The 8,149-nt window shown below is 36.6% G+C and overlaps 1 long non-coding RNA gene across 1 annotated transcript; it reads left to right on the top strand.

The window, feature by feature from the left end:
• The first annotated feature begins 6,795 nt into the window (after positions 1-6,795).
• LOC141628762 (uncharacterized) lies at positions 6,796-7,770 on the top strand. Its single transcript, XR_012537188.1, has 3 exons — positions 6,796-6,856; positions 7,027-7,140; positions 7,252-7,770. It is a non-coding gene; the product is annotated as an uncharacterized LOC141628762 (long non-coding RNA).
• Positions 7,771-8,149: the final 379 nt, after the last annotated feature.

The raw sequence follows: 8,149 nt of genomic DNA, 5'->3' as shown, positions 1-8,149 counted from the left end.
GCTCTAAGTCAAAATGAGCTACTAAAGCTAAAATGATCTGTAAAGAATCCTTCTTAGAAACTGGAGAGAAGGTTTCAGTATAATCAATGCCTTCTTTCTGATTAAAGCCTTTAGCTACCAGTCTGGCTTTATGTTGTTCAATATTACCTAAGGAGTCGCGCTTGGTCTTAAAGACCCACTTGCAGCCGACAGCCCTATGACCTACTGGTAAATTGACCAACTCCCAGACCTCATTCTTAGCCATAGACTCCATCTCTTCTTTCATGGCATTAATCCATTTATCGGAATCATCACTATTCATAGCTTGTGAAAACGTAACCGGGTCATTATCCACACTAATGTCAAATTCACATTGATATACTTCATAGTCATCTGAAATAGCTGGCCTTCTAGGTCTTGTGGACCTTCTTAATGTTATTTCAGGTGCTGTATCAACAACCTCAGTGGCGATGTTATCATTCGGGAGTGGAGGATCATCAACATTAGGTTCCATAATATTGACTGAGTCAACATTATCATTATGTGGAACTTCATCAATAGAAATTGGGGGCAAAGGAACTGAAATTGCCACCCTAACCTCATTGACGACGACATCCCTTACCTGATCACTCCCACTAACTTTGCCATTCTCAAGGAATTTGGCATTTCCGGTTTCAACAATTCTTGTCTTGTGTGTAGGACAGTAAAACCTATACCCTTTGGACTTTTCTGGATAGCCGATAAAGAAACCACTAATGGTTCTAAGATCAAGCTTCCTTTCAAGTGGATTATAAATGCGTGCCTCTGCTGGGCATCCCCATACATGTAAGTGTTGAAGACTCGGTTTCCATCCTTTCCACAGTTCAAATGGTGTCTTTGAAACTGCTTTACTGGGAACCCGATTTCCAACATACACAGCAGTCATAAGGGCATGCATCCACAGCTTCATTGGTAGATTGGTATTACTCATCATTGTCCTCACAGCCTCTAATAGGGTTCGATTACGCCTCTTAGCAACACCATTCATCCATGGAGAACCAGGAGTTGTGTACTGAGGGACAATACCCAAACTTTCAAGGAGTTTTGCAAAAGGACCATGATGTTGTCCTGATTAATCATATTTGCCATAATATTCACCACCCCTATCTGACCTTACGATTTTCACTTTATTTCCCAATTGCCTTTCCACCTCCTTAATGTAAACCTCTAAAGCGTTTACTGATTGAGATTTTTCATGCAAAAGGTAAAGATAACAATAACGTGAATAATCATCAATAAAGGTGATGAAATATTTCTCTCCGCTCATGGAGGGAACATCAAATGGACCACATATGTCTGTATGTATAATTTCTAAAAGACCAGTGCTTCTTGTGGACCCTTTCTTGGTGTGTTTGGTTTGCTTACCCTTAATGCATTCCACACACGTCCCAAAATCCGTAAAATCAAGAGAAGGTAGTATTTTGTCTTTAACCAATATGCTCATTCTTTCTCTTGAAATATGGGCCAAACGTTTATGCCACAAGAAGGAGGAACTTTCATTAGACCTTCCACGTTTCGAACTAACATTATTATGCAGTGAAACATTATGAGAAACACAAAGAGATTCTGAAAACAATTTATCTAAATAAATTCGATACAATCCGTTTTCCAAAATTCCAGAACCAACAAAAATATTGTCTCGAAACATACTGAAACAACCTTGTCAAAAACTTAATTTAAAACCATCATTGTCTAACTTAGAAACTGAAATTAAATTGCGTCCGAATGAGGGAACATAAAGGGTATCCTCCAACTTCAACTTAAATCCAGTGCTTAATTCCAAGCTAAACCTTCCAATGGCTTCTACGGAGGCTTTATCTTTATTCCCCATGTATAAGGAGGCCTCATTTGGATTTATGGTTCTTGTCGTAAGGAATCCCTGCAAGGAATTCGAAACATGTACATTAGAGCCTGAATCTAGCCACCATGTATTAGAAGGAACTTCAACATAATTTGATTCGAAACATACTAAAGCCAAAGGCTTACCTTTCTTTTCGAACCAATTCTTACGCTTTATGCAGTCATTCTGAAAGTGCCCAGGTTTCTTACAGAAAAAACAACTTTCCTGCTTCTTAATATCCTTCTTTATGCCGATCCAGACAGCTTATCGAAGGGCCGGACTTCATGCCCTTTCTGTTTCCAAACTTACCCTTAGATTTCCCGCTTACATGATGCACATGATGTGCCTGGATAAGCCAAGATTTTTACTTGAGGCATCACCTCATCTTTCTGTTTGATTCTTGCTTTGCTTCCCGAACCGTTTATTGGTCAATTCATTAACACTCCAAATTTCCTTAATGTTGTTGTAATGAAGATGGAAAGCATCAAACTTATCAGGCAAAGAGTTGATGATAAATTGGGCGAGGAACGGATCCTCAACTTTCATGCCCAGTTTTCCCAACTTAGTCGCCAGATCATGTGTAACACATGCTGCCGCATGGTGGTTACACTCTCATTATACTTAGCAAAGTGGTAAGTTCGGACATAAGCCTTCCACTACCGCTTTATCGCAGTCCGAAAGCGTTCCTTAATGATTTCCATGTACTTACCGGGCAGTGTGTTACACTGTCTCGAAATGGAGGACTTAATGTTTGGTGCAGTGGTAAGACGCAAAAACTTTAGGCAAAGACTGTTAGATTTCTTCCACCAGTTATACTCTTCAAGTACTTCTTTACTCGCATCGGAAAATTTGGTTCACCGAGCCGACCCATAAGCACTTGATCGAGTTCAAGGATCCCTAAATAGAACTCGAGATGCTCTTTCCATTCTCAGTAATTAGTACCATCAAGTTGTGGAACAGCTTGGACACAGTTATTGAGAGAGCTTTGCAACGGTACTGCATTATGAACAATGCTCAAAACATTAGGCTTTGAGTTTAACACACAATAGCAATTATGACTAAGACTTGAAACTTAAATGAGTAACTCGTAAACATTTATCAGGCAAGTATAGTATCTGTGGACAACCTACACATGCTTAATTACATAATAGAGTATACTCTCCTTAATGAGTGTTTCACTTTAATGTCAGGTTACCTATGGGTAAAACCTTAATACAAGTTACTTTACCCCATTAGATGCTTAGTCGGAAATTCACTACATAATTTGAGTCCACTGTGGCGAACCTCAACCTAATGTGAATGTTCAATATGATTCCATTATGAGATTTGATCGCGTACGAGATGAAATCACTGTGGTGAATTTCAACTTGTCATAATGCGAAAGTCTCTTACATTCGATATCAAATGATATATTTACACAAATAATATGTAGACTTACAACAACAATATGATAATTATATTAACTTATGTACTTAATAACATAAATATCACACGAGCATACATAATCAAACATAAGGTATCGTAAACTATAATGTGAGAAGAAACTTATTCATGCTTAAGAGCTTCGATCGAGTGATACATTAGCTCGATCGAGAACTATTATGAATAAAACAAAAAAAAACATAATTTTTAACCAAAAACGTCCTGAAACTCAATGAAGACGTCAGAATTAGGCTTAACAACGCTAACCCTGCTATGCAGTCTGGTTTAGAACGCCGTTTACACTCGAAAAACATTATTATAACATCAAAATACGACACTCAAAACTGATGAACAGTAACTTTCTGCGTGAACAGTGTTCGTGAATAGTGCTGTCGGTGAACAGTGTGTATGTGCGATAAAGAACCATAAACAATAAAATACAAACATCATACGAAATGAAATAATTCGATTAGGACATCATAAGAATTGAAATAATTCAATTAGGGCATCATAAGAATTGAAATAATTCAATTAGGGCAGCGGAAACAATCATAATCAAACGAGTAAACACTCAACCATGAATGAAAATAATAACATCATAATTAAACATTAATTTCATTCAAAAGACATAATTGAAACATTAATCAGAACTATAACTGCAATCACAATCCTGCTTTGATACCACATGTAAACATAAATTTAGAGGATCTTGATTGCAGTGATAATTACAGATGAGTACTTACGTGGAGTAGTCATTAGATCTGATAAGGAGATTCCTTGAAATCAACAAGAAGATAAACTCCAATCTTTTGCCTTCTCCTGCCTTCCTTATTCTCTAATTCTCTTCTTGTGTGTTTCTCTTAATGAATATGAATTAGGTTAAAACCACAAACAGGTGTAGCTTTTATTATATAGGTGGCAGGAGGGGCATAATTAGATAAGTGGGCCTAATATGTTAATGGCCTGTAAACATTAACCGTAATCCACTTAGTCTATTACTCCGACTAAAAACCCGAAACATCATATTTAGCTATTATCTATTAGAGTGACTGACGTCAGTAATTAGGTCCACATAATAGAGAATTAATATGATAATTCTTACATATAGATGACAATTTCCCAGGACAATAAGTTAAAAACGGCACTCATCAGATTGAATTCAATGTGTAATTGTATAAAAATAATATAGAGAATTTTAATTACAGCTCATTTCAGTTCAGCTCGGCTCTATTTAGTTCAGTTCAGCTTGTCTCTTCCCAAATGACACGAGTTTCTAAAGATTGTGCGCGACAAGTTCCTACCTTTGGTCATGGACATAGCAGTTTCACTGGTTCACACTGGTTCAACTTATAAAAAACTGGTTGAGTCGGTTCAATTACAAATAAATTGGTTTAATGTTGAATTTTGTTATTTTGGTAATTAAAATTGTTATATGGTTTTTATTATGGTCAGCCTGGTAAGAGACCCGAATACACTCACCCGTAGAAAGCCAATAACTTGGCACTCCAATCAACCAAATTATTTCCAATTATTGACGGTCTAACGGGAGGATATTTGTGTACTTCAGAATACAAGCTTACTATGATATACATGATGCGTATAAGATTAGTCGAAAGTTGAGACATGACGATGATCGAAAGTACAAACCTTGTGGCTAAAAATTGAAATTGAAATTGAAAAAAAAAAACACGAATATGTGGAACTAAACCAATGCACTTAGCTTATCGGCCTGCTAAATTGTCCTCGATGCTTTAGCAGGCTAACAAACCACCTTAGGGGATTGGTATTTGCGTCGGCCAACACGGAATATCAAGTTTGTTAGAAGCAGAAAACAAACGAGGATGAATTGTTGTTGACAAAGGCTCTAAGGTTTTGGATCTGGTATCACACAAAACCAATTGACTTGGAGTTTTCGGACCACACGTTATCAAACATACCAAGTTCTCTTTACTTGGATGCACACCTACCATCCTAAACATGTGACGCTCATCGTAATTCATCATTATTACTGATTCGTGTACTTTGATACTACCACCAAGCCGCGATACCAGCTCCCATCGAAGAGATAACGGTCCATGATTATCGATTTCTAGATCAAGTTTCCAAGAATGCCATCCTGATGTGTTCACGATCACATTGCCTTCCGAACTAGGCCTTATGTAAAGATAATGATCTACAGCTACGATTTTCCCACCGCTTTCTACCAACGTTCCATCAATGTAGGGTAATTTCATTCCTGTCAATGTGCCATCGAAATTAGGTGTAACATCGAAAGGATTGAAAGCACCGAAATAAAAGTGATTACGAAGGCAGACCATCCCCTTACACACTACCCCTGAGAAACGTACTCGACTATCAAGTTTGTTGTGGGTTGGGATTCTAAGATTTATGTTTTTCCATTGACTTATCTCCGACAAGTAAATATCTAAATTTAAATTTACGAAGGGATCTCTACGATCCTGCATCTCGGGAGAACGAACCACGACCACCCTAATACCGTGCCCTTCTTCACACACTAGGCCTGCCCATATAAAGGGCAGTCTGTGGCGTTGTGGGGGCAGACTCGTCCATTGCTTGGTTATCGCATTACAAAGGTAAAAATTTCCTGCTCTAAAAAACAAAGCCAAGTCACTGAAAGACGCAACGAGTCTAGACGAAGAAGGAAGGTACTGAAAGGATAAAATATGAGGCCGGACAATCCTTTCACAAGCTGATGGCGTAAACAAAACTAGAGTATTCTCAGAACAATAATTTCGCGCTTTCATGGTTAACAACAATATCCAAGTCGGCTCGCATTGATTGATTTTACGGTTAATTAAGGAGCCATGAACAGCGAATAAAGGGTCAGAAATTAGAGAATACCAACGCTTTGAGACGGTTTTGCAAATTACAGCAGTTGCATAACAAGGCAGCCTGTATAAAATCTCGCGCAACATCTCGTCGTTCAGATCATCGATTGATTTTTTTGAAAAGAGTTTATTACTGTGTCGCAGTGCTAATCTTTTGCAGCAATTATTAGTCATACTTTCTAAGAAATTATTTAGCAATAGCCCGCCAACCACGCTATGTTTGTCTGCGTATTATTGATTGAGAAAATCAATATCTATCTATATTATTAAAGGAAGCTTTTTTCGAGCGATTACAGAGAGTCCAGCTTTAGTGAATGATTCTGAACCAATCGTATAGTACGTGTAGAGATAATCAAATTCTATTAAAATATTTTATATTATTCAACCGTATAGTAAGGGTAGAGATAATCAAATTCAACCATTATAGTATCATCTTAATATATGGATGCTGGAAGAGAAGACCAATTCCAATATAAGTATACAACTAGAACCCTAGAAATACTATCAACTATATTTAAATATAGTAAACATATAGTATTAATTTAGGTAAAGTCTATCTTTTTTTATTAAGTGAAAAGTATTTGATTAGCAATTAGGTAGAGTATTTGACTAGCAATGAGAGACATACCTAACATATTTGTTAGCCTAGCCTATAAATACAACGCGAATTCGATAATTTACACAAAATTTAAGTGCATCTAAACGTCTGATTGGTTCCCCCCTTTCTGTAATTGAGCATGACCCTAACTTTTTCCCATTGACCTTTGAATGTTCTTATAAACCTTTGAATATATGTTTCCCATAACCCTAATTTTTGCTGTAATGAATTACGTTAATTTTATACTTCTATTATTGTATATTATAAGATCTAATTTTGTGTTTTTTATGATTTTTCAGGGAAGAGTGAAAGTCGGCCATTTAAACATCAGAATTGAATCATTGCAACATCAACAATAAGATTAGTATTTTCATACTACGTATTAATGTATTATCATATCGATGTTACTGCCGGTAAGCCGATTTTTCTTACGATCTACTTTTATAAGCATTATCAGTTTCGTTATTGTTTATTTTATTTTAAGTATACATGTATAAAGTAGTTGCATGTTTTGTTTATTACAGAGAAGGCATATTGGTGGATGTAGTACCTGTTGAGGTCTCTTCCCATATGTGTGTGAGGGGCATTGTCCCACATCGGTAGAATAACAGTGAAGAGGCTAGCTTATAAGTTAGTGGGCTACTCCTCCTATCACCAATTGGTTTAGGATGGAACCTCACTTGTTTGTGGGCCGGTCTCATGCACCTAATTCTATAAGCCCGCTGCGGAGGACTCGACAGTACCATATCCCAAATATTTGTTGGTTGTCCCAGTGTACACCCTCGAATATCTAATCTAAGCTACTTTTTCTCTTATTCTGGACAGTGGACACCGTATTAATATATGTATGCTATCGGCATTAAAGTTCAATCTTAATTTGACAAGAAAGGGAGTGTGAACAGTTTATTATTTTTAATGTTAAGATCATTATTTTGTTTAACTAATTAGTTTTACTTTAAGAGTCCATGGTTACGTAGAGTGTCGCAACAGTTGAATAAAACTAAACCTTCCCAAACACATTTTTTATTACTATTTTGAAGTAGTTCTCACACAAGTATACGAAAATAATGAGAAGAGAAAGGAGAAAATTCAAAAACTTGATAATAGGATCATCTTCCCTACGTACAAGAATTTATTGGGTTTATATATGCATGGTGTGTTTTTCATTCTTTGAGTTGTGATATCTCAGAGGCACGACCATTTTTATTTATTCAAAATTTATCTTAGGATCTCATCTCATAACTAATAAGGAATACGTAGTATTAGAATAGAACGCATTAGAACAAGCGCAAAAAGATGAGTATTGCCATGAAAATCTCTAACGTGGCTTTTTATTCGTATGAGTAATACTTGACCCGTTACAGACTTGTGACGGATATATAAAACTACACATGGTGCATTGCTATATACTTAGGGATGTCA

This window comes from Silene latifolia, chromosome 2, assembly GCF_048544455.1.
Source record: "Silene latifolia isolate original U9 population chromosome 2, ASM4854445v1, whole genome shotgun sequence".
NCBI classification, from domain to species: Eukaryota; Viridiplantae; Streptophyta; class Magnoliopsida; order Caryophyllales; family Caryophyllaceae; genus Silene; species Silene latifolia.
The sequence above is the reverse complement of the archived record's forward strand: the minus strand, read 5'-3'. Positions and strand labels throughout refer to the sequence as shown.